The sequence below is a fragment of the Onychomys torridus genome, chromosome 4 (genome assembly GCF_903995425.1).
Source record: "Onychomys torridus chromosome 4, mOncTor1.1, whole genome shotgun sequence".
Taxonomy (NCBI): Eukaryota; Metazoa; Chordata; class Mammalia; order Rodentia; family Cricetidae; genus Onychomys; species Onychomys torridus.
In genome coordinates, this window is record NC_050446.1 from 90,324,343 (window position 1) to 90,351,671 (window position 27,329).

Genomic DNA, 27,329 nt, shown 5'->3' on the forward strand with positions numbered 1-27,329 from the left:
GAGCTGCTGTGCTTAACCAGGCTGTCCCAACTACCTTTGTATCTATGGCCTGCAGACTAGCCACGGCACCATGCTGTCTGCTACCTCACAAGCTGTTATAAGAACTTCCCAGGAAGGGATGCCTCTGTGGCTTGAACTTGAGACCTGATGAGTGCAAATCCTTCAGATGCTTTCATTCTTGGTAGTCTGGGAGCTGTTCAGTGCAGGAGGAGAACACAGAGAAGTGAAAAAAGACACTGGGGGATTTGTGTAGAGTCCTACGAGATAAGGCTTGTGTGCTTCCTGAGATACTGATTTTGTTGAGGTAGGGAAATATGCCATTCATTTTTTTTTAACCTGTAGAAGATAATCTGCACAATTTTAAATAGTTTTAATTCTAATAGTAAAGTTTTGTTACACCTACCTCTCAGGGTAATGTAAAGGCTAAATTAAAAATTAATAATTATTAGCTAATTAACTAATTCAGGTGAAGAATTTCAAGGTGTGCTCCATGTATGTAAATGCTTATGTACGTTCTTTGACATGGAAGGAAAGATTCTGTTTACCTCACATTGGATAAAGGATACTGTTTAACTCACATTGTGGCTGTTATGATTTCTTAGTCCAGTTCTTTTAAATGGTATGATTGATATTTTAACTTTAATCTAAGGTCTTTCCTCTTTTAACTATAAAACTATATAAATTAAGGGTAAATAACATAGTTTTTTTAAAAAAAATATTTATTATGTATACAGTATTCTGTCTGCATGTATGCCTGCATTCCAGAAGAGGGCACCAGGTCTCATTATAGATGGTTGTGAGCCACCATGTGGCTGCTGGGAGTAAACTCAGGACCTCTGAAAGAGGAACCAGTTCCCTTAACCTTCTGAGCCATCTCTCCAGCCCAATGACATATTGTTTTGGTATCAGCAATGAAGAGAGTTTTATAGTTAAAAAAAATTAGCATGTTCATCATCTCCATAGTTACCTCCATTTTGGGACTTATAAATATTTCCATGAATTATATTAGAGACCTTACATGATGATATATCTATCTATGTATTTTTGTGTGCATGTGTCGTTGGAAGCCCGAAGGGAGTGTCAGATTCTCTGGAGTTGAAGGTGGAAGCTGCCTGCTGTGTGTGTGGGGAACCCAGCTGAACTCTGATCCTGTGGAAGAACAGCAGGACATCTTAACCACTGAGCCATCTCTCCAGCCCAGATTTACTTAATTATTTATCTCTTTACCTTTAGGACCACTTTGTATGTACACACCTACAGTACTTATTCAATAAATCTTAGTTAACAAATAGAAGGCTAAACACTTGAACATTGCTTACAAACATATTCAGTTTGTAGCACTGAAGCTAAACCTTAATAACCAATCATCTGTCTGTCTATCTATCTGTCTATCTGTCTATCTGTCTATCTATCTATCTATCTATCTATCTATCTATCATCTATTTTTCACAGAGGATTCTCTATGAAAATATAAGAATCATAAATACTTGAATAAAATTTGCTCATTGTGTTAGATACATGTATTATAGAAAGAAAGTAGTGCCCCTTGGGTACCCATCATAGTCCACACTCCACATGAGGTGTTTTGTTTTAAAGTCTGTTTTGACAAGGACACTTGGGCTTGTTAAAAATTATATTCCAAACTGCATCTAAGTAAACACACATGCCACACATGTTGGGGCAAGCCACCAACGACCCATTTAAAATAAGTCTTCTCATTTGATTTTCAGAGCAAAAATGGAAGCTGTCTGTTCTGATTTAAATCTGTCCCAGAGCAGTTTCCATGAGTTAACTCAGTTAAATTGTAAACATAGGAACACATGAATGAGGAGCCCAGTGGATTTTAACAACCCAAGCCTGCTTGGTTTCCAGTGGGCAAATCACCTCTCTGCAAGGTAATTAGGAGGTTACCATGAAAAGAAACCTGGGACAATGGCATGGAAGAGAATGCTAAAATACTAACAAGAGGAAAAAGCCAGGACAGTCTATTTAACAACCTCATGGCCATTGTTCACATCAGAGTGACAAACAGAGTAATATGGTGGAACTCCCGTGTCCTCTGGCTGTTCAGCACTGCCTCCCACACTTCTTTAGTGTGCCAGGATGACTTAGCTTCTGCTTCCAGCCCTTATACACATTAAGTCGACAAGGGACGGAGGAAGCCTGCCATTGCTGGCATAAGAAAGCAGGAGAGAGATGAAGAATTGGGTCAGACTGGTCAGGGGGATAAAGATAAGCCTTGACTAGACATATAGAGGACAAGACAAGTAAGTGATGGAAAATTCAGTCCATTTAGATTTTAGTTTATGGGTAAACAGCAATCCTTGTTGTAGCTCTTGCTCATTTTCCACCCCCACCCTCACAGCTTCAGCCTAAAATAATGTTACTGTCTTGGTATTAATCTCATTGTTGTGCTCAAGGCTCATTACCATAGCCAGTTCAGTTTCCATAGAAACAGGAGAAATAAATAAAACCAGAAAAGGTGATTGAGATCATCACCTTAACAGATTCTAAGATACACCTTTTGGGAGGTGTGTAGGCATATTGAGGAATGTTGAAGGGTCCCAGGGTAGAGTGCTTGGCATCTTATTGTACAAAGATATATATTTCTAGTTTATTGCATTCTGAAAAGATCAGGGATCAGCAAAATGCATGATGAATGGGTGCAAGAGTAATGCAGAAATGCATACATTTGGCCAGGTAGAAAATGGGACAGCACACCCTGATATTCGAAAAGGATATCAGGTTCTGTCCATGGTGGAATGATGCCCCACTCACACAGCAAATAGAAAAGATAAATGGCAAAAAAAAGAGAAAGAAACAGTTCCTGCCCATACAAAACTCCCATTTGACTGAACCAGAGAAAGTGTTAAGAATAAAGAAAACACCTTTAGAGGATCCAGACCCTGTCTGCTCTTCTTCTACTCTTTAGGCTAGCCATAGAGTTGGGGTTTTGTTATCGATGGCCTGTTGATGTCAAGTATGGAGCCCACAGTCTGAACGGGAAGTGCTCAGTGTGGGAGGTAGTTTCAGTGGCATATGGTTGGGGTGGAACATTATCAAGTCAGAAGGGACTTGAGGGGCCAAGATCCTGAAGAAAATGGAACTGCAGAGAAATAGGTCCATTGATTTATGCGAAATTTAGAGACAGTTGTAACTTAAAATTTTTTTTGTAAGTTTTTAATTGTATTTGAAAGCAAATGTCCAAAATGAAGTGGAAGGAAACAGCAATAAGGAAAGCAGCTGAGAAAGGATCTGGGAAATCTGATTGATATATTAAACAATAGACTAGAAAGAAGATGTTGGGGAAACATTGGGGGCCATCTGTGAAATCCCCAGGGCTACAGTTGAGGCTCCATGAAGGTCTCTGCTGTAGACAAATCAATTTTAGTGGGTCAACAGATACTCTACCTGTTGGAAGAATATTAGATATCTGACATTCAGGCAAAGCTACCAGATGTTCTAGAAGCAGCTTCAGATGACACAAAATAAAGTATAAAATTATAAGCTAGAATCAAAGGAGTAGAACATGAAGATATTATAATGATCAGATCAATATTGAAGCAATTATGGTTCTTAAGTTCAAGAAATTAAATGAAAAGATGTAAAATTTACTGGAATGAAAAATTCAAGAGGAAATTCTAGAATTAATACTATAGTTGAAATGAGAAATCTGATTGATATATTAAACAATAGACTAGAAAGAAGGAAAAAAAGAAAATGCAAGCAGAAAACGCTTGGGTGGAGTGTGAAATGCAAAATAGCTTTAAAAAAAGATACAGGATTTGGTAAAGAAAGTCTCTCTCTCTCTCTCTCTTTCTCTCTCTCTCTCTCTCTCTCTCTCTCTCTCTGTGTGTGTGTGTGTGTGTGTGTGTGTGTTTATGAGTATATGTATGTGTGCATGCATGTGTGTCTGTATCTGTGTGGATGTATCTGTCTATGTTGAGGGTGGTTATGGTATGTGTGCATGTCTGTATGTACTGTGTATGTATGTATGGGTGTAAATGTGTGCATATGTGTTTAGGGGCATGGTTATGTGTGTATGCTTGTGTGTGTATGTGTGATTATGTATGTGTATGCATGCGTGTGTGTGTGTGTGTGTGTGTGTGTGTGTGTGTGTGTGTGTGTAATTAAAGCTCCAAAACAAGATGAGATGAAAATGGCACAGGAGGCCTTCAGGTGTAACTTGGTGACAGCACTTATCTATCTATTATGCTCAATTCCAGGAAGGCCTGGAATTGTCTCTGTAGCTCAGGTTTGCCTTGAATTTGTGACGATCTTCCTCTCAGGGGCTCAGCTGACAGGTGTGAACCACACTGGGTTTCTTTCAACTTTTGCTCTCTGTGTTTTGAGACTGTATTTTTTCTTAAAGAAATTAAAAGCACATTATTATTATGTGAGTGTGATGTGTGTGGGGTGCATGTGTGGAAGTCAGAGGATAGCTTTGTGGAGTCAGTTCTTTCTTTTTACCTTTATAGGACTGAACTCAGACCATCATGCTGCAGTGGCCCCTTCCTTCTCAAATTAGCTATTTATTTATTATTCATGTGTGTGTGTGTGTGTGTGTGTGTGTGTTTGTGTGTGTATGATGTCAATGCAAACACGTGCCTTAGTATGTGAGTGAGGTTATATGCTTAGATGTATACAAATTTAAGATAATTGTGTTTTCCAATGGGCAAGATTATTTTATCATGATAAAGTGGCCCTCTTTAGTTCTAGTGAATATGTGTGCTTCTGATAGATACAATTATAAGCTATTACTGTGGAAAAGGAAAACAAAACAGAATGAGTGGGAAATTACATCATGTTTGTGGGTTGGAAAATTTAACACTGGAAAGATGTTATTCTTCATGAAATTGGGTGTGTATGCACGTGTGTGCACGCACATGCAATCCTAGCCTAAAATGATAGCTCAGGGGTTAAGAACTCTGACTGCTCTTCCAGAAGACCTGTGTTCAGCTCCTAGCATACACAGCAGGAGGCTCACAACCACCTGTTACCCCAGCTCCCTCTTCTGGCCTCTGTGGGCACCCATAGACACACAAACATATACACATAAATGGCATACAAATAAAATGCAAAACCAATACAAATTCCAGTAGAGGTGTGTGTGTGTGTGTGTGTGTGTGTGTGTATACATGTGTGTATGTACATGTGTGTGTGTACATGTGTGTGTCTTTGAAAATGTGTCTTATGTGTGCTTGAAAATGAAAAAAAAAAAAAACCCTGACACTAACATTTATATAGAAATATGAAGGATGGCAACTTAAATTTTGAAAAAGATCAAAGTTGCTGAACTCACTTATACTTATGATCACTGAAATTATGAAAAAGCCAATGTTCAGTGTGTAGTAGGGAAAGAGTCTTATTAGTAATTGACACTGAACTAACCAAATATATGCTTATATTTATACATACCTATCTATCTATCTATCTATCTGTCTGTCTGTCTGTCTGTCTGTCTGTCTATCTACCCATCTACCTATCTATCTATCTAGTTTCTTTTCTTAAAACTAAATACAAGACATCAATTCCATACACGTTTGGGGTGTAATTGTGAAAGATTAAACAATACAATTTACTATGTGTTTTTGAACAGGGTTATGCCATGTCTCTCTTTAGCTGGCCAGAAGCCAATGTATAGCCTAGCTTATGGCTTTGCCTTTCAGTTGCTGGGTTGCAGGCATGTGCCACCATCTTTGACCAAAAAATAAACTCTCTGAAGCATGACAGAACAGGGGTGCAGACAGAACAGCCTGCCCTCACATCCAATGCCTTACATGTCACCTCTGCTGCTTCCGTGCTGCAGTGGGAGCGGTGAGTGGTGGCAGCAGACCACACAGTCCCATAAGTAGCAACGTCCACTGTTTGGTTCTTCCCAGAAAAAGTTGTCAACTTTCAATGTAGAAGGATATTAGAATACTGAAAATGAGTTTCTGTTATATCAAAGTTATATAAGGATGAAAGGAAGAAAGCATATGAATGATAATATATTAATGATGTCTAAACGCTTCTCTCTCATGTTCAAATCTAAAAGAGTTGTTTTTTCCAGCACTGGAGATCAAACCCTTATTCATGCTGGGCAAATGTTTTGCCACTTAGCCATGGAGCTATGTTTCCAGCCTAGGGATGATACCTTTAATTGGGGGGGTATAAAAACTTGTAAATCTTAAAGGAAAATATTTTCACATTCTACTTATTATTACAGTTTTCTTCTTCATTTGGAAGACATTACTGAGGGAGAGTGGGGGAAAGTACATGCTGTACTTTTTTGTTTTGCTTTGTTCTTTAAACTCCCACTGCCCCCCCCCCCCCCTAGTTTTCCTTTGAAAGAGAATAGAACTACTCTATCCCCTTGCCTCTGGGATTGGTCTTATTATTAGTGTTGGCCAACAGCATGCAAGGACATAGGATATTTTCCTTGACTGAATCAATGTTGTTGAAAGCCTTGTCAATACACCACTGAGATTTTGAGGTTCTTTATTAAGTGGAATGGCCTGTGAGAGCTAATTATGAGTAGGCAAGAATCTGGTAAGTGATTCCCACAATGCAATGAGGAAAACAAGAGACAGTCTAGTGAAACATGTGCCGGGCTTGAACCTCCTCAGAGAAGGCTCTCAGAAAACTGGTGATTCGACAAGTTGCTCAAAATGCAACTTAAACAAAAATTAAAACCAAAAAGAAATGTAAATATGTCTCTATAGGAATGGCTAAAATATGAGAAAAAAACCAACAATGTTAATGATGACAAGGATGTGTAATGATGTTAACATATGATGCTGGTTGGAGAACAAATGGGTGAAAACATTCTCAGAAATTACTTAGCTGTATTTATCTCAATTTATACATCACCCTGTCCCAAGAATTCTACTTCTGGGCATTTACCCAAGAGAAATGAGCAAAAGATCTAACAAAAGACACAAGAATATTTACTGTATCATTTCCAATAGCCCTAAATTGGAAAAGATTCAAATACCTCCACCAACATCAGGCTGGAGATATAAATTATGATATATTTATTTAAAGACATACAATATAGCACAAAGAGAAGAAAGTACCTTACAGTACATCAAAATAGATGAAAACTCAGAGCTGAAATTGAGCAATAGACTCAAGACATAAAAGTATATCCTGTATTTTATTCTAGGAGGTAGCTTGTATTAAAATAATACTTCAAGCAGAACACTTGAGATTTTATGTTATGCTCAGAAAAACTATCTGAAAACAGATTGGTCCATCAACTGAGAATTTTAAGGAGTGTATACATGTATGTACACATATACTCACACATCCACACATACCCCCACACATCCCCACACCTACAGACACACACACTGACATACATATGTGCACATCCACACATATGCTCACACATATCTACAGGAACACCTATAGGTACATGCACACATACCCACATATACGCACAAATACACACATGCCCCCTGGAGGAACAAAACAAAATAAAACAAGAAAACATTTTGAGAGGTAAAATCACCTCCATGTCCTCTGCTGACGGGATTTTGCTTCATCTTGTACCAACTGAAAATTGAGGACAATTTTTTCATTCATGTGAATATTATATTAGGCATGAAAGTGAGATAATATATAAATAATTTATAATGTCTTCTATTTTTACATTCAAATCTTACACTGAAAGAAAAAATATTCAATGTTAATAGGTCCCTAGTGATACTAACAATTGAACGTGAACAATACTTTATTTCAGAACTATATTTCCATTAAATATAGAATTAGATATAAGATCTGCATTAAAGCACACACAGAAATGGAAGATTCATAGGGGCTGGCACTGTGTTCTATTTTATCCACTGTTATCTTCCAAATTCCTAGGACATTTTCATGTTTGTGGCAATACTAAATAAATATTTCAGTTAACAGAAAATTAGATGACTCTTTTATTTGGCATAAAAAATTTAAACTGTATCCTTTTGTCTCTATGCACCTTAAGCATCCAGTTAGAAGAATGATCTATATTGAGTCTGAATTTTTCTGTCAGAGATAGTATCATATTAGAAGCATGTTATCATCTTTCCACATTTTACAGTTTGCTTATTCTATTCTTTGGTTTCTTAGGAGTTTAGTTCATATTAACCCTACAATACTTTACTCACCACTGGGATTTCCACCTCCCATGTCTGTTGGTGTTGTGCTTGTTGAGGTCTTGTTTAGGCAGCCATATTGTTGAGGTACCATGGTTGAAGCTTCTGGGATATTTCTAGGAGACACTCTTTCACAGAAGATTTCCTAGTGCCTGGTATCTTCAGCAACAGGGACATGCCTTCAGCATCTGGGAGGAAATGAAGGGCCAAAGCCATAGCCCGTGTTGTTTTGGGAGTCTCCTGGACTCCCTTGACCAATAACTCAAAAAGGGGTTTCTTACATTTGGTACTGGGGTTTTTGTTAGATGGTCTATGGCTCTTTGGGGGAGCAATGTCTTCTAAAGTGATATAATCCCACTTCATATATATGTGTGTGTGTATGTATACACACACACACACACACACACACACACACACACACGCACATATATATACACATATATTTTACAGGTAATAATTTAGGATAAGAACAATATGTTTTCTTGTGGATTTTCAGACATCCTTTTTTTTTTCTTTTCTTTTGAGACAGGATCTCTCTACACAGGCCTGGCTGTCCTGTAACTCAGAGACCCGCCTGCCTCTGCCTACCTCCAAGTGCTGGGATTAAAAGCATGTGCCACTATGCCAGGCTTTAAAAAACATCTTTAGGGTTGTTTTCCTTTTTCCCACTTCTTCCTCCTGTCTTGCCCCTCACTCCCTGCCCAATTCAAGTTCCCTCCTATTTTAAATTTACTTATTTTAATTAAGTTAATTTATGTAAATTAAAAAATTAAATTCTGACCCCTATCCATAACATAATTGGACTTAGTTGACTATTGAAAAAAAAAGAGGACATGGAGTTGGGTAGAACCCATGTTGATGGAAGTTTAGGGAGTAATTAGAGCGTGATGAGGTAGACATGATCTATTTTATTGTATAAATGTATGAAATTCTCAAGAATAGAGAAAAGTTAATATTAATTAAAAATAAGTTTAAATGGGATCTTTTTTTTAAAGACAAACTTAAAATTTTCATTTTTTTATTTAATGTTTTTATGTATAACATAATTCTTTATTGATTCTTTGGGAATTTCACATCACGCTGATCCTGCTCACCTCTTAGTCCCTCCATATCTGTCCCCACCCCCTTCAGTGTATTTCCAGAAGAAAGCCCCTCCTCAATTAATTAAAAACACAACCATCCAAACAGCAAACCCCACCTCACACCTCCTCTCCTGCCTTTCTAACACCTCTTCATTTACCCTGATGGCATTTGGAGCTATGGTGTGTCACAAAGTAGACCCTTTTGTCCAGTTGCAAATGTTCATTGCAGTGAGTCATTGGTCTTGTTCAAGACCTCTAGTCTCTGACATGCCGTCAGCCCTAGACACCCCCCAACTCCTCTCAGCACACATTCCAGCAGATCACACATGAGGTAGATATTAGAGTGGGTCCAGGATAGAGGTCTAGGTGGTAGCTGAGCTGGTCAGTCTGGACCACTGGGACCACCCTGCTCAGGACAGGGGCAGAACCAGCTCTCCTAGGCCCATGACAGCTTTTCCAAGCCTTCAGTGAGAGGCAGGACCATCTTTCCTGAGTACAGGAGCCAGCTTTCTCATGGAGGGTAGGACCAGCTCTCCTATTGCAATGACCAGTGAGTAAGGGCAGGACCAGCCATTCCAGGGCCAGTGAGGGGCAGAGACAGCCCATCAGGGCCGTTGGATTTCAACATGCATGTTCCTATGGCCCATTGTGGTAACATGGACATTGGACATCAGCACAGACCCCAGCTGCTGTGGAACGATAGACTCAGACATGGCCTTCAGCTGCAGCTTGGGCCAAGATGTCACCATGGCCCCAGGTGACAGTGCAGGCCACTTAGATGTGCAAGGCCCCAGAAGCAGCATGGCCCTTGGACACCAATATGGCCCCAGATGGCAGCCCAGACCCCTGGCATTGGCATGGCCTTGAATGGACATATCAGGAGTCATGAACATCAACACAGATGCTGGTTGTGGTAGGGCCACATATCCAGACATGGCCCTCTACAGCCTGGCCCAGATGACCCCATGACCCCATGTAGGCAGCACATATTTAAAAATTTGAAGTCATCATTTAATTTATGTTTAAATAGAAATAATTTTACCACAAGACAGTTACAGAAACTTTGTAAGCTATTGTACTGTTTAGTTTTTGTCAACTTGACACAAGCCTAGTCATAAGTGGCAGGAGGAAATCTCAATAGAGAAATTGTTTCCATTGGATTGCCCTGTGGTCCTGTCTGTTGAGCATTTTCTTGATTGGTTGTAGATGTGGGAAGGCACAGCCCACTGTGTGCCTTGCTACCCTTGTGCACACAGGCCTGGATTGTATGAGAAAGCAAGCCGAGAAGCCATGGAGAGCAAGCCAGTAAGAAGTGTTCCTTGTGGTTCCTGCCTCTGCTTCTCCTTAAGTTTCAGCCCTGACTTCTCTCAGTGATTGATTGTGTTAGGACATGGAAGTCAAATCAACCCTACCCCCCACACCTTGCTTTCAGTCAGAAGCAAACTATGACAGATACTAATATATAGAAGAGAACACAATCCCACAGCTACACAACTCAGTTTGTATTTTGATGTATGTCCTGCTACTCAATTCTGTTCATATTGAATTTGCTGTTTGTTACAGCTGTCATTATCCATGTTAATTTGAAGGGTGACTGCTGTGGGATGTCTTTCTGTATGCTGTGAATATGTGTGGCTTCCATTGGACAATAAATAAAGTTGCTTTGGCTTATGGCAAGAAAGCTTACAGCCAGGTGGGAAATCCAAGCAGAGATACAGAGAGAAGAAGGGTGGAGGTGGGGGGAGATGCCAGCCTGATGCCCAAGGAGCAACAAGATGCCAGCAGACCAGTAACACCATGGTCACATGACAACATATAGATTAATAGGAATGGGTTAAGTTATAAGGGCTAGTTAGCAAGAAGCCTGACCCATAGGCCATACAGTTTGTAAATAATACAAGGCTGTGTGTTTACTTGAGAGCAAGGGGCTGTCGGTCTCAGGTGGGAGAGATTTATCCTAACTGTGGGCCAGACATGACTGGAAAAACTCCTGGCTACAGCTGACTTTGAGAATGAACAAACCTGACATCTGCCTTTTCATCACTTTATTGGCTTTTATCATTTTTTTTTCTGGCTTGTATACCTTAAAATGAGAAATCTACCATAAGCAGGTTGACTGAATAGAGGTCTGCACTCATCCGGCTCCTGGCAGATAATAAAAAACAAACCGTTACTCCCTCCCAGGCAACAGGTATACAGCTGTGCCTTGAGATTAAAGATTATGGGAGATCATGTGAAATGAACGAGAGAGAGGGAGAGAGAGAGAGAGAGAGAGAGAGAGAGAGAGAGAGAGAGAGAGAGAGAGAGAGAGAGAGAGAGACACAGAGAGAGACAGAGAGAGAGAGAGACACAGAGAGAGACACAGAGAGAGACACAGAGAGAGACACAGAGAGAGACAGAGAGAGACAGAGAGACAGACAGAGACAGAGACACACAGAGAGAGACAGAGAGAGAGAAACAGAGAGAGAGAGAGATCTTGTAAGATTCAGTAGCCCACAGCAATAGCCTAGAAATAAATAAGCCACTCCAGCAGCTAGCTATGTGCTGTCTTGGATTCACAGCTGGGGAAAGAACCTTCCCTCTGAAAGGAAAAGGCTGAATCCCAGCTGAGAGATAGGTGTCTACATCCATGCTTCTGTGGGCACATAGCCAGTTTTACCAGCAATCCATACTGCAAATGTAGGGCTGACAAAGACTCTCTCCTGTTCTGCGGGGTCCTCTGTCGCGCCCGCCTCGACCAGCAAGGATGACGCAACACCGGGATTCTTCTTAATACAGTTTAATCGGAACCTCTTGTTAGTTGCATTGTCTCTCTCCCCCGGGGCAAGCCTCTCCCAGCACCTAAGTAGGGCTGGGCTGCCAACCCCAGACAGCCACGTGGGCACTGTCCACAGGTTCCCGCATATGCCAGCAGCACACGAATCCAGCCATAGCCAAATAAGGAGCTGTTTACCATAAAGAGTGTTTACCATCGGGAAGGCAGAGGGTAGAAGCCAGCGCCATCTTTAAGGTGCAGCTACACGCAGCTCTCTACAGTTCCCCCTTTTTGTTTTACAAAGCAACAGGCAAGAGTAGAGGTCTGATCTCTGCTAAAATGGAACATGTACTAATGTTTGTCCAGGCGTCGTCCACCCAGAGAACACTAGACCTGTCTGATACCCTTTTCACAGAGGTGGGAGTTAGGGTACCAACCCACATGCAATCAGACTTGCTCTTCTTGAGGTCAGCGTATCATAACCTCAAGTGCAGTGCGCAGGCCTTGCATCCTGTGCCTAAATATCTTTTAAAGTAGCCAACCAGGCTTGGGGGGGACTGTCCTGCATCAATGGCCATAAAGGCTTGGACAATCATGGCTGCATGGTGACACTGTGAGATCCTAATGCGACAAATGCACCACAAGCATACTAAGGAGGTGAGCACCAGTAAGCCTACTAGGGCTCCTATTCCCGCCCACTCCTTCATGTGATCCATGGCTGTAGCAATCCAGGAAGACAATCCCTCCACCAGTCCGGTATCCACTCGAGTCGAATTCACTGTGACAATAGCCACTCTCAGCTGATCCATCAGGTTATCAAACTCTCCGGTCCAATTACCTAAAAGATAACTAGACAACTTTTTAGATAAATCTGCAGCATGGGTAAAATTATTATATGGGACACTAGTCACACATAACCCTTCATACTTCCATTGGCAGCCGAGTTGGGCAATCTGCCAGAGGGTATCAATTTGCTCTTGAATTCAATTCTCTGGTTGACCACCATCAATCCTCCTCGTATTTGAGCATTGACGACCTTTTGCACATCCAGAACATGTGCCACATTGGCAGAAAGATTATTCAAGGTCTGTGCCGTCTGTACAGTATGACTCATGGCAATGGCGGCTGCAGCAGCTCCAACAGCAGCCAAGGAAATAGCTGTAACAATGGCTGCAGTAATGCCAAAATCTTTTTTCTGTCTAAACAGGGTCATAGCATTAGGAGCATCAACTGGCATAGGCACCCAGCGAGGCATACGGGTAATTATGGCATAATCATATTTAGAAGCATTCCAGCATTGAGTATAAAAACAGGTATTATTATGGCAAGATACAGGCCTCTCTTTGCTCACTACAAACAAGAATGGAGGATACACACAAACTGGAGTAGGATTATAAGCAATATTAGCCAATGGCTTAACTCCGTCATACGCACAGCCTGTATCAGTTTTGGCAGTGATGCCTGTGGATAACGGGCCAGGCACAGAATCCCAGGAGCCCCAAGGCTTGGAGCTACTCCATGAAAACTGACTAATCCCATGCACTCCCCCAGCAATCATAACTAGGGGCTCTAAATTCATGCAACTTCCATTAATGCCACACAATAGCCAATTATCAAAAGGATTAGAAATATACAACTGAGAGGGATTTTGCTCACTATAATTACTACCTACAAAAGTCTGATTAAAGTCTGTGCTTATTCCAGGAGAAAAGGTGAAACTCTTTCCTTGATTGGCCCAGATCACAATACGAGACTGACAACCTGTCCAGGGCCAGACGTTCCCTCCATCTTGACCCCAACAAAAGGGGGCCCATTTTGGCTGACCTGGTGTATCATTTCCCAATGCTTTAGCAGGCCACCATCCAGACACCCAAGAGGCATTGGCTGAAAAACAAGGTCCTGGTCCAGGCAAATCAAACCATCCAGCCGTCTGGTTATATATCAAGACACATGGGGAAACATCTGATCTGTTTCTGACAATTTGGAAATAAAGAATTCCGTTTAAATCAAAAGACCTATTTTCTCCTATAGGAGCTTCCTCTGGGTCCATAGGGAGATATGGAACATCCATACTTTTATTACTACCGAATAGCCGTGGGAATAATATTGCATCATGACGGACTGGCATTGGTCTCGGGAACACTGACAGTATCCCCCATCTCTGGTCCGTCATTCCCAGCTGAATCATCATTAGCGCGAACAGAGAGATCACTGTCCTCGCAGACATGTTCTTCCTGGCACTGGACTCTTCTCACGAGGTGCTCAGGAACCCACACCGGGTCTTGCTGATCCTGTGGGAAAACACAAACAGAACCTCGTGCCCATGTCAGCACGGGATCAGGTCCGTGCCAAACACCTGTCAAGGCATCTTTCCATTTCACCATTCCTTTAGAAGGACTGTGCTGACAATGATGCCTGTCTGCAGCAGAACAATTGGAAGCATCCAAATTCAAAAAATTCAGAGTAAATAATGCAAGAGAAAGTCTGTCCTTACGGGTAAGGCCATAGCCCATTCCCCCTTTTTGTTTTTGAAGCAACTCCTTTAAGGAGCGATGAGCATGCTCCATAATGCCTTGACCTTGTGGATTATATGGTAGGCCATGTACAAGTTGCACATTCATCTGTTGACAGAAGGAAGCGAACTTCTGTCCGGTATATGCAGGACCATTGTCTGTCTTTAACTGTTGAGGCTTACCCCATGCTGCCCAAGCTTCTAAGCAATGAGCAATAACATGAGAGGCTTTTTCTCCTGCCATTGAGGTGGCATGAATGATTCCAGAACAAGTATCAACAGATACATGTACATATTTGACACGTCCAAATTCAGAGATGTGTGTAACATCCATTTGCCATATTTTTAAGGGGAGCAAACCACGAGGGTTAACTCCTAATCTAGAAGGATGATGAAAAATGACACATTGGGGACAATCTAGTACCACCTTTCATGCATCCGCACGTGAGATAGAAAACTTTTGTTGTAATGTCCTTGCATTAACATGAAATTCTTTGTGGAAAGCATGTGCTCATTGTATGGCAGAAGCCACAAACATCCATTCCTGTATAGTACACTGGTCCACTATATCATTGCCTTTAGCCAATGGACCTGGCAGACTGGTATGTGCACGGATGTGTTGCACAAAAAAGGGATTTTACGTTGCCAGATAAGTTTCTGTAATTGGCCAAACAATGAGCTAACCGGGCTAGAAGATTTGATGGGACCTGCACATTCAAGGCTTTTCAAAGCATTAACAACATAACTAGAATCTGACACTAAATTAAATGCAAATGGACAAGCCTTGAAAACTTCAAGAACTATTGAAAGCTCCACCTGTTGAGGTGCACCTGGCAAGAATTGATGCTTTACAGGTTCATTAGAATCCACCATATAAGCACCACAGCCTGTCTTAGACCCATCTGTAAATATAACACTTGCTCCTGGAATGGGCTGGGAAGCAGTTACCTTAGGGAAAACTACAGGATGTTCTTTAAAGAAAGTTAATAGTGGATGTTTAGGATAATGGCAATCTATGTATCCTGGATAGGTACAACGCAGTATTGTCCAATCATCTATGGCAGCACATAATACCTTGACTTGAGTAGAATCATAAGGAACAACTAGCGTTTGTGGTGATGTCCCAAAATATTGTAAACATTGTTGAATACCCTGTTGCGCAAGTAATGCTACAGCAGTAGGATAATACTCAATTGATTTTGCAGGTGAGATTTTTAGTATAAATCCATAACAAGGGTCCTTTTTGCCATAAAATTCCCGTAGGTTGTAATTGGGTAGGCAGAATGCACAGGGTAATATCATCATTATTTTGCACTCTTTGAAGAAAAGCTCTTTGTAGCCTATCCTCTAATTTTGTTAAGGCTTCCTGGGCTGCATTGGTTAATTGCCTCGGTGAATCCAAGGCTGTATCTCCAATTAGAATATCATATAATGGTTTTAATTCATAATTGGCCATTCCTAAACTTCCTCTTATCCAATTTATATCTCCTAAAAATTTCTGAAAATCATTCAATGTGCAAAGATGATCCTTCCTTAACTCTACCTTTTGTGGTGTGATATGATGATTAGTTATTTTAGAGCCAAGATAATTGACAACTTTGCTCTGTTGCACCTTCTCAGGGGCAATACAGAGTCCCTTTTGCTTTAGCAGTTCTACAAGTGAGCTATATGCTTCTTGAAGAATGCTCTTCTCTTTTGCTGCTAACAGTATATCATCCATATAATGGAGGCATTTCAAGCCAGGAAAACGTGCTCTCAAGGGTTCTAAAGCAGTAGCTACAAATAATTGACACATTGTAGGACTGTTGGCCATGCCTTGTGGCAATACAACCCACTGATATCTTTTATCAGGTTCCTCATGATTAGTGGACGGTAAAGTGAAAGCGAATCTCTCACTGTCTTTGCTATTCAGTGAAATGGAAAAGAAGCAGTCCTTAATATCTACCACAATAATAGGCCAATTTTCAGGCAAGGCTGACAGCAATGGAAGACCACGTTGTACAGGTCCCATAATTCTCATTTGCTCATTTATAGCTCTAAGATCATGTAACAATCTCCATTTTCCTGATTTTTTCTTGATGACAAATATGGGTGTATTCCAGGGAGAAAGGGAGGGTTTAATGTGCCCTTCCTCCAATTGCTCTTTCACTAATTGATATGCAGCATGTAATTTCTCAGAGGAGAGTGGCCACTGAGGAACCCAAACTGGCTCCTCCGTTACCCATGATATGGGAATGCCCTCCTCAGTGGCCCCTAGGAAAAACCCAACCCTTGTTTGGGTTTCCTAGGTACTGTTTGTATTGGCTCCTTTCTGCCTTGTAAAAATTTTCCCAGGCCAAAATCAGGATGACACCCCATGTTTTTCATAATATTTTTAGATTCTTTGGAGTATTCATTACTCAACTGAAAGCCCATGGATTTCATAAGATCCCTCCCCCAGAGGGACACTGGAAGCTCAAGGACATAGGGTTGCATAATGCCAGAGTGACCTTCTGAATCTTGCCAATTTAACAAATTTGCACTAATATTTGGAACACTGGCATAACCCAGTCCCTGCAATGTTTGTGAGGAAGCCTGTATAGGCCAACCTCGAGGCCAATCTTTGCTAGCTATAATACTGCGATCTGCTCCTGCAATCTGCTCCAGTATCCAAATCTAGGTCTCTTCCCAATTTCTCCCAGGAAGGTACTGTGAGGCTTCCTGAAATTGCAAACCAAGGAACAACTGCATCACAGTGTTCCAAAAATTGTTCCAGGGTGTTTTCTTTTTTAATTTTCAATTTCTTAGAGAGAAGCAGCTCTTTAAGAGCCAGAAAAATTGGGTGCGAGGAGGAAGCGCCCATGTTAGTATACTTTTTTTTTTTTTTCCTCAATTTGAGAAGTTTCTCGGAGGTTTCTCAGAGCCTCTGCAGAACTGCTCCAGCCCTCCGGTTTAACCTGTTTGTTTTATTTCACCTGCTGGTTGTGTTTTACCTGCTTGTTTTGTTATGCAAATTACCCGTCCGCTACAGTCACAAAGCAGGCTTCCCTTGTTGACTTTGCTATTCTAAATACCCATCCGCTTTTGTCGCGGCCCTATTATCCCGCTCTCCCTTCTACAGGTGAGCGTTACCCGCTTTTGTCGCGGATCCTCAGTTTTTTTCCTGAGAACTTACCGGTATACCGCCTGACTGTAAAAAGTTCTGAATCCGGAGAGAGACGTGGTAATTTCAATAGCTCTTGTTAGTTGCATTGTCTCTCTCGGGGCAAGCCTCTCCCAGCACCTAAGTAGGGCTGGGCTACCAACCCCAGGCAGCCACGTGGGCACTGTCCACAGGTTCCCGCATATGCCAGCAGCACACGAATCCAGACATAGCCAAATAAGGAGCTGTTTACCATAAAGAGTGTTTGCCATCGGGAAGGCAGAGGGTAGAAGCCAGCGCCATCTTTAGGGTGCGGCTACACGCAGCTCTCTACAGTCCTCTGTACTCCATAATTGACAGTGTCCTTTATTGTACAGACACTTTTAATTTCACTAAATGCCACTTATTGGTCATTTTTTTTTGCTTCCTAAACCTTATGTGCTGGTAAGTTTTTGTCAACATGACACAAAGTAGAGTCATTTGGGAAGATGGAAGTCTCACTGAGGAATTGCCTCCATCAGATTGGACTGTAGAAATGTCATGGGGGCATTTTCATGATTAATGATTGGGCGGGAGGAGCCCAGTCCACTTTGAGACAGGCCACTGCTCAGGTGGTCCTGGGTTGAAGAGGAGAACAAGCTGAGCAAGCCACGGGAAGCCAGTGGGTAAGTAGTGTTCCTCCAAGGCCTCTGCCTCAATTCCTACCTCCTGGTTCCTGTCTTGAATTTTGTGCCGGGTAAGAGATAGGGATCCAATTTCATTTTTATGCATGTTGAAATCCCAGCACCACTTATTGAAGGTGCTATTTTCTCCAGTATATATTTCTGAGTCTTAAAAAAAAAAATCAGCAGCTATGTAGATTAGTATCTGGATTCTTTGTTCTATGTCACGGATACATGTGTATGTTTTGTGTAAGTAACAAGTTGTTTTTAACAACTTGGCTCTTTAGTATAACTTGACATCAAGGAACTGGGGAGGGGTGAGGGAGAAGGGATTTATTCTAGTTTCCTTTCTCATTGATGACAAATGTCATGACTAAAAGGGACTTAGGGGAGGAAATCACTGCTTTGGCTAACAATTCCAGGTCACAGTCATCCAGGGAAGTCAGAGACTCGAGCAGCAACATGGAGCAGAAACTATGGAGGATGCTGCCAGGCTTTCTTACACAGCTCAGGGATATCTGTCTAGGGATAGTGCTACCCACAGTGGGCATGCACATCACTGGAATTGCATTCTTGTTTACAATTAATTAAAATAGTCAATTACAATTAATTAAAAATAAAAGGAGCCTTATCTTTATTCATTTTATGAGTAATACATATTTTATTCTTACCTTTCAAATTTTATTCTTTTCTTTCTTTTCACCAGCTTGCATATGTGACTAGATTAAAATTATTTTCTGATTTTCTTAGTTTTTTAAAAAATGTATTTCATGGTGTTCTGACAATTGGCCATTTTCCTTTTTTCCCCCCTCTGGGATTATGATCACCCAAATTTGATACTATTTGATTCTTCTCAAGAGTGTTTTTGTTTTGTTTTTTTCTCCTTTTGATGTTGATGCTTTGGTCTGTGAAATTCCTATGGTCCCAGCTTCGGGATTACTGATTCCCCTGCTAAGTGAAGTTTACCTATGGGCCTGTCAAACACATTTTTCTTTACTTCTTCATGGTTTTTTTCCCTAGTAAGTCCATTAGAATTTTTGATAAATTGGTTGAACTTCTTCATCTCTTGAAACTTTTCTCTTCCTTTGGAGCCATGAAAATGTTACAAATATTACTTTAAGCAGCTCATAGTTTCTACATCTGGTTTGTCCTTGGCTTTGGCTCCATACATTGGTAGCTGTTTGATAGGAGGTTGCATTTGAAGGTTGATGTTAACTGCAGAACTATAGAGACTGAGGGAAACAGGAGTGATGTGCAGAAATGTGCACATCTCATCTGCTAAGGTGTCATTATTGGAGCTTGCATCAATAGCCTCAGAATTAGAGTTGTTTGTATTCTGCCATTGTTCCTATAGTTTGTTCTGTGCACAAATAATTGCAGATTTCTCTAGCATATGCCCATGCCTAGCAGTGGCACAGGCTGGCTTGCTAGAAGGTTTTAAAGTTGCTTCTTCCCATCTCCTGCTTTCATCCTCTTAGTGCCTGTGCCCAAGAAGAGCTTTATGTCTCCATCTTCTTGATCTTCTTGCAGTGGAAGGCTACCAATGTTGGTTATACAGAGCTTTGGAGGGTGGGGACAGGAGCGATTCTCTGCGTCCAGGCTTTGTTTCAGACATACCTAATCCTTAGGTCTCAACAATGAACTTTCTCGGAAATATTATTTCTCCTCAACGTGCCTGCTAAACTTAGCATTGATAGGTTTTCTGTCTCTTGGCAGTCAGTGAGAGCACTGTTAATCCAGGGATAGGCTGGCTTCTATTCATTTACCAACACACTCCACTGGGTCTCCATCTTTTCTTCTTCATCAAAGTCAGTAGGTATTTGCTTGTGCCCTGCAGCCCTTGGTCCATTATCTTACAATTTTATTTCAGAACAGGAAAGGGTAGGGGGAAATTTCCAATCTTTTCTGTGCAGCGCTAGCTTCATTTCCTAAGTATACTCACACTACTGACAGAAGATTTTACTGGTTTCCTGCCTTGGCCACACTCTTCTTTCTTTCTAGTGGCCAGAAGATGTCCATGAAAAATGCACATTGGTGGTCAGTTAGGTATAGACCCTGGTGTACAATTCTCAGAGATTTCCAATTTTATCATTATTTTAAAAGCATTTATTTTTCTTTTAGTTATGTGTCTGTGTTTGGGTATAGGCACATGAATGTCTGTGGAAGCTAGATAAGGGTGTGGGATCCCTGAGCTACAGTTACAGACAGTTTAGAGCCTCTTAATTTGGGTGCTGGGACCCAAACTCAGGTCCTGTGGAAGAGCAGTGTGCTTTCTTAACGGCTGAGCCATCTCTCCAGCTGATATATTAAAATATATCATTGATATTTATTGGTATTATTTGTGTGTGTGTGTGTGTGTGTGTGTGTGTGTGTGTGTGTATGCGTGTGTATGTGTGTTCAGGCCTCTCTTTCCATCAATGTTCCAGGCGTGTGATGATCAGCTTTGATTGTTGGTTTGATACACTGTAGGATCTTCAGGCAGGCAAGTCTCAGTGAGAAACTGTCTAGGTCAAGTTGTCCTGTAGGCATGTCTGTAAGGGATTATCTTGATTACATTATTGAGGTGGAAGGACCCATCTACCGTAGGTGACACCATTCTCTACTCAGGATCCTGGGCATTAGAAGAGTGGATACAGTGAGCAGAGTAGTAATCAGCATGCATACATTGACTCATTGCTCTCTGCTGTTGACTGTGCATGCAATATGGTTAACCGCTTCAAGTTCCCGCCACTGTTTCCCTGCAGTGATGGAGTGTAACTTGTGATTATAAGCTAAAACAAACAATCTCCTTCTCACCTGAATTGCTCTCTGTCAGGGTACCTTATTTATTACAGCAACCAAAATAAAACCAAGACACTAACTGAGCCATTTCATTGGCCCAAGATTTTAAAGTCTTATGCTAGTCTACACTGAAAACTTAGACATTTCTTAAAGTTTTTAGCTGAGACCACTATTAATTCTATGATTTTTGCATCTGTTTGTCGCATGGTTTCCATAATTGAAGCAATGACCATTCCTTTCTTCTCAGAGAGATGTGTTTTTCTTTAGCTGTCAGGCTTCTTTCTTGGTTTGTGATGGATATTTTTGTGTTATATGTAGCTTTTTGCTGTTTCTAGATTGGGATAAATGTTCTTTCAAAGTCTGTATTTTTAAAATGTACTTCCATAGATACAAGCATCTTTAAAAAATTATATTTGACTATTTCTTCAAAAATAAAATATTCGGTATGTGTGGCCCTATGGCTCAGTTCTCTGGGCTGCTCTGAAGCCTTTTTGTGGAAAACAAGTCTATGATACTCCTCGTTTACTGTAGGAATGATTTGGGGTGAAGGGGATGGGGAAATCTTTCCTAGCCACTATTCAACTAGCTGTGGCAAGCTGGTTACATGTGATAAATTACCAGAATAGTAATTTATAGGCACAGTGACAATAGACTTTTGGGGACACTGGGTGTTTCTGTTTGTTTGTTTGTTTGTTTAGAAATATCTGGGCATTGAAAGTATATTTCAAAATTTGATACAAATTGTGTCATTGGGGCTGAAGTGGGGATGCAACCTACAGCCACATTGAATTAACCTAGAAAACAAATAAAGATTCTTACTAAAGAACCCAAGGAGGTGTAGCCTATGCAAAGAGCTGGAGAAACAGCAACCAACTACTCACTCACAGGAAGTAGCCACAGTATGCGTGTCATGTGGTTGCTTTTTAGTGGATGGAATTGCAAGTAGTAATTTAAATATGTTATTTTATCGATGGTAATGCTCTCTAAAATATCAGCAATTTCTTCTAAGTCATATAACAGGAATTATTATGTTTAAAAATTATAATAAACCAGAAAAACAAGATATTGTATGTGTTATTTATGAATATTTTTCTGTCAGATTATCAGTTTACTATGACAAATACATATTTATCCACTTTTGCAAGAAGTGAATGAATTAATTTATTTTGATGGTTTCTAGTTCTTGTATATAAAACAAAACCTAAATATTTACCTTAAATTTTTTTTTTTTTTTTAATTTTGAGACAGGATCCCATTACCCTTGCTGGCCTGTAACTCACTCTGCAGACCAGGCTGATGTTGAGCCCACAGAGACTACCTGCCTTTGCCTCCTGAGTTCTGGGATTAAAGACATGTACCATCATACATGGTGTGTGCCTGTGTGTGTGTGTGTGTGTGTGTGTGTGTGTGTGTGTGTGTGTATGTGTGTGTGTGTCTATGTGGGGGTATGTACATAAGTAAAGTTTCCTGTAGAGTTCAGATAGTGGCACCGGATCGCCTGCAGATGGAGTTTCATATGATTGAGAGCTGCCTGATCAGAGCGTGGGAAACTGAACTCAGGTCCTCTGCAAGGCCTTTAAAATTCTGAGCCATCTCTGTAGCCCCTATTCTTGCACTAAATTTGAAAGATGGTGCACTAATTTGGATGTTATTGAAATAGTTCCTTGAAAGTGTATCACTGATGTAGAATAATGAGGTACAATACAGATCACAAGGAGAAGTAGAAAGTGCATCAGCTTGCAACGTGTTAGGTATTGAAAGTGAATTCTTTTTGGTGTCAGAACTGCTCCTTCACCCATTCTGTGGCTTTTAAACTTCATGAAAACAGACAGAGTGAGGGTTTAGGGGAGGTTGATACAGATAACCCTATTTATGGCTAAGAACTCATCTTCCTTTACTCTTTTTTTTTTTTCCTGAGACTTTTTTTTTTTTTTCTGTGCTGTTCCTGGAACTCACTTTGTAGACCAGGCTGGCCTCGAACTCACAGAGATCCTCCTGCCTCTGCTTCCTGAGTGCTGGGATTAAAGGTGTGCACCATCACTGCCTGGCACATCCTTTACTCTTATTTAGGGTCTCTGTAGGCAACAACGTGTAGAGTTATGATATGTCAGGTACTTTCATTTTATAACCCATGTCTTCTGGAAGCAGCACTGCTCACCTATGTGGGATCTCTCCATTCAAACCCCCTTAAAAAGTATATTTTAAAATTAAATTACAAAGTAGTGGATTTCCATAAAGTTTTTCCCCATATATCCTTAGTTTTGGCCACACCATCCCCTTTTCTCTATGTCCTTGCCCCACTACCCTTAAATGTTTGATTCCTAGTATTTCTTCCTTCAAGATGTTCCTTATGGCCCAAAATGAGATCTACTTTAGAAAGAGTTCCACGGGATGCTAAAAAGAATGTGTATCCCATGGTTATTAAATGAAATATTCTGTAGATGTCTATTAAGTTCATTTGACCTGTGGTACAGTTTAACTCTGAAGTGGATTTTTGTTGTCATTTATTTTTGTCTCAGTCTAAATCATCAATGTGTTGAGTAGAGTGGGATCTTGAGCCCTCCCACTGTTGCTTGTTTCTTGTTCTGTTTGTTTTATGAAATGAAATGCAGCATGTTTGGTGCATTCATTTGCATTTCACATTCATTTCTTCTCATCCTTTTTACTAATACACAGTGACTTTCTGTATCTGCATTGCCTCGAAGTCTAGTTTACCAGTGATGAGTATAGCTACTGTGGCTTGCTTATGGTTTCTGTTTGCTTGGTATATCTTTCTTCATTCTTTCAAGTTCCTACACTTCTTTGCCAGGAATTTGTGTTTCTTGCAGACAATAAGTAGTTGGTTCTTGTTTTTGAATTCAATCAGCCAGACTACATCTTTTGATTGGGGAGTTAAGAATGTTTCCATTTAGAGATATTATTGAGGAGCATGTACCAATTCTTGTAATTTCTTTGTTGATTCAAACTCATAATATTTGTTTTTACTCATTTGTCTGAGTTATTTGCTGTTTTACTGAGCTGAGCATGTTTGACTATTTCCTAGTTTTGATTTGTTTATGTATTCCTCTGACAAAAATCTATTCTTTCCTAAGCTCTCTTGATCATAAGCATGTTTTTTCCTTTGAGTAATTTTTGTAGTGAAGGCTTAGTGGCTATTAAAGACTGTGAGTATACTGGAAAGTGTTTATTTGTCTATCAATTATAAATAATTTCTTTGTTGGATATAGTAACCTTGGTTTACAATTATTTGCTTTCAGAACTTGAAATACATCTGCTGTGGGATGTTCTGTATGTCAAATGTGTTGCTATGATTGGTTAATAAATAAAACTCTGATTGGCCAGTAGCCAGGCAGGAAGTATAGGTGGGACAAGCATCTGGGAAGTGGAAGGCTGAGGCAGAGTGACACTGCCGGCTGCCGCCATGACAAGTGAGATATAAGGTACTGGTAAGCCATGAGCCACCTGGCAACTTATAGATGAATAGAAATGGGTTTATTTAAGAAAGAAGAACTAAATAGTAAGAAGCCTGCCACGGCCATACAATTTTTAAGCAATATAAGTCTCTGTGTGTTCACTTGGTTGGGTTTGAGCGGCTGTGGGACTGGCAGGTAAGAGAGATTTGTCTTGACTGTGGGCCAGGTAGGAAAACTCTAACTACAAAGAGAAAACTCTAGCTACGTACATCATTCTGTGTTTTTAGGGTTTCTGCTGAAAGATCTGACTTAATTATTATTCTTATGAAATAATTTCATATACATATTTGTTTTATTTACTCTTGGTATGTTAACTGTAATATAATACACATGGGTCCTTTTTAGATCCTGTCTGTGGTTCTAAATGTCTCACATACTAGAATGTTCATATCCTTCTCTAAATTTGGAGAGACAGCTAGTATAAATTTACTGAACAGGTCATCCACATCATTAGTCTGTATCTTAGTTCTTTCCTTCACCCATGTATTCTTACATTTGGTTGTTTGATCATTTGTGGTCATGATTGGTTATATATTTTTATATTGATATTTTAGTATATTTCTTTGACTAGTTCTTCCAGCTCTCATGTTTTTTTTTTTTTTTTTTTTTGACTTGAGATAGTCAATGGATGAGTTTTAAAATTGGATTTATTTACTTCTGTTTCAAAGACTGAATTTTTTTTTGGAATCTCAATTTCTTTACTGAATTACTCATCTGTATTACAGAATTTCTTGTTCAGGTCTTGAATTGACTTTCTCGCTTTATTTATCAGTGTCTTTGGATTCTTCTTGAGGTCACTGATAACTTAAAAAAGTATACTTTCAAATTTTGTCTTCAGCATTTCAATGACTTCAATGCCTGTGGATTCAGTTACTGAAGGGTTTTGAAGGAGATGAACTACAGCCTTCCTCTTTCCTGTTCCTTTGTTTCTACATTGAAATTGTGTCTTGGTTGGAAAGATGCCTCTCTCAGTTTTATACCTGGATTTTTACAGTGGGTAGTCATCTCTTAGAGTCTCAGCACTGGCACCCTTCAGAGAGAAAGCAGACAACAGTAATGAGCAACAGCCAAAAACCAAACCAGATAGTTAAAATTAGTTTAAAAACTAGAGACATCCACTACACTCCAACAAGGTAAGAAAGGAGATGGGATGCTATAGGTTAAATGAGGAATTTCAAAGTTATTAAACACAAAATTATTCATCATTTGGCAAGAAAGGAAAGAAAGGCTGGAAGAAAGAGGTAGGAAACAAGATAATGAAAAGGCAGAGCAGGGATGGAAGTCTCAGAGATAATGATGAGGTACAGCACAGCAAACACAGGGTAGATGAGTCCAAAGAGACAAAAGAGAATAGGTCTGGCAAAATGTTCTAGTGAGTAAAATGTTTGCCACAAAGTTGGCAACCCGAGTTGTGTCCCCGTCAGCCACAGGGTGGAAGGAGAGAACTGACTCTGGCAAGTTTTCATTTGACCTCCACATACTTGAGTGGCATGTACTTCCCCCTGTTCCTACAAACACCACACACACACACACACACACACACACACACACACACGGCTCAATGGTTAAGAACACTTGTTTCTCTTGTAGAGGACCAGAGTTTAGTCCCCAGCACCCACATGGTGGTTCACAACCATCCCTAATTCCAGCTCCAGGGGATCCAACACCCTCTTCTGAGCTTCATGGGCACCAGACATGCATGTGGTATGCACACTTACATACAGACAAAATACTCCTACACATAGATAAAATAAAGACATGTATACTAACTACCAACCAAATAAAACAATAACACCCCTCCCCCCAAAGACTAACAAGACTAGACAATATTGCTTCCTTTCCATTCAGGATAGAGAAATTTCACTGTTTCCTTAGATTTGTCATTTTACTCTTACTTAGTGTCCAGGTATTGAAACATTTCTGTCCATGGTTTAAACAGGTTGGACCAGAAAAGCCCATTTTCAAGCTGAGCTCCGGCTATGTTTTTCTTTGTGTATGACCTGAATGTCTTCTACACCCATGCTCTGCAAGGTGAAGCTACCGTATTTACTTTCAAATTGCTCCCCTCGACTTGGGTGTCCCCCATAACAGATAAGTTCTATCAGTATAGACCGAAGTGTGGGGATATCCAAGCATGCTACAATTCCACAAAGTTTTACTGGGGCCTTGAATGTGGAGAAAGCATTTAAATGAAAGCAATGTAGGAAGAGACAAAGGACACTATTCCTGGCAGCCCTACCCAGGGTCACATTTGTCCTAGGATCACCTTGTTCCTTTCCTCCTAACCACACACCTGTTTCCTCTGGTCCTTAAGATGCTGGGCAAATGTAATGAGTCCAAACACCCTTCTACAGCACAGATCACACATCCCATGGAAGTAGACCTATGTCTGTGAATCTGTCTTCACGCCACAGCCAGCTTTGGGGTTCCGTAACGATTCTTGGAAGAGTTGGTTGCTTATCCAGTGCAGTGTGAGGAGCCTTTGGGACTGAAAGATATAACAATGCCAACTCTGCTTTCCTGGACTATAAGGCCTGCCTTGAAATGTTCTCCACCAATAAGCAGAAGGGAGGGAAGGGCAATGAGCTCTTTATCTATATCTGTTCACTATACAGATCTCAGATCTCTCCACATCTGCTCACTGCGCACATCTCAGGTATCTTCACATCTGCTCACTGCATACATCTCAGGTCTTTCCACATATGCTCACTGCACACATCTCAGGTCTTGACTACGCTTGTGCAGAGTTCCAGATTCATTCTGTTTGTTACTTTCTGTTTTGTTTTATGCAAAGCCAGAGGACCTCAGCCTTCCTTTCTGTTT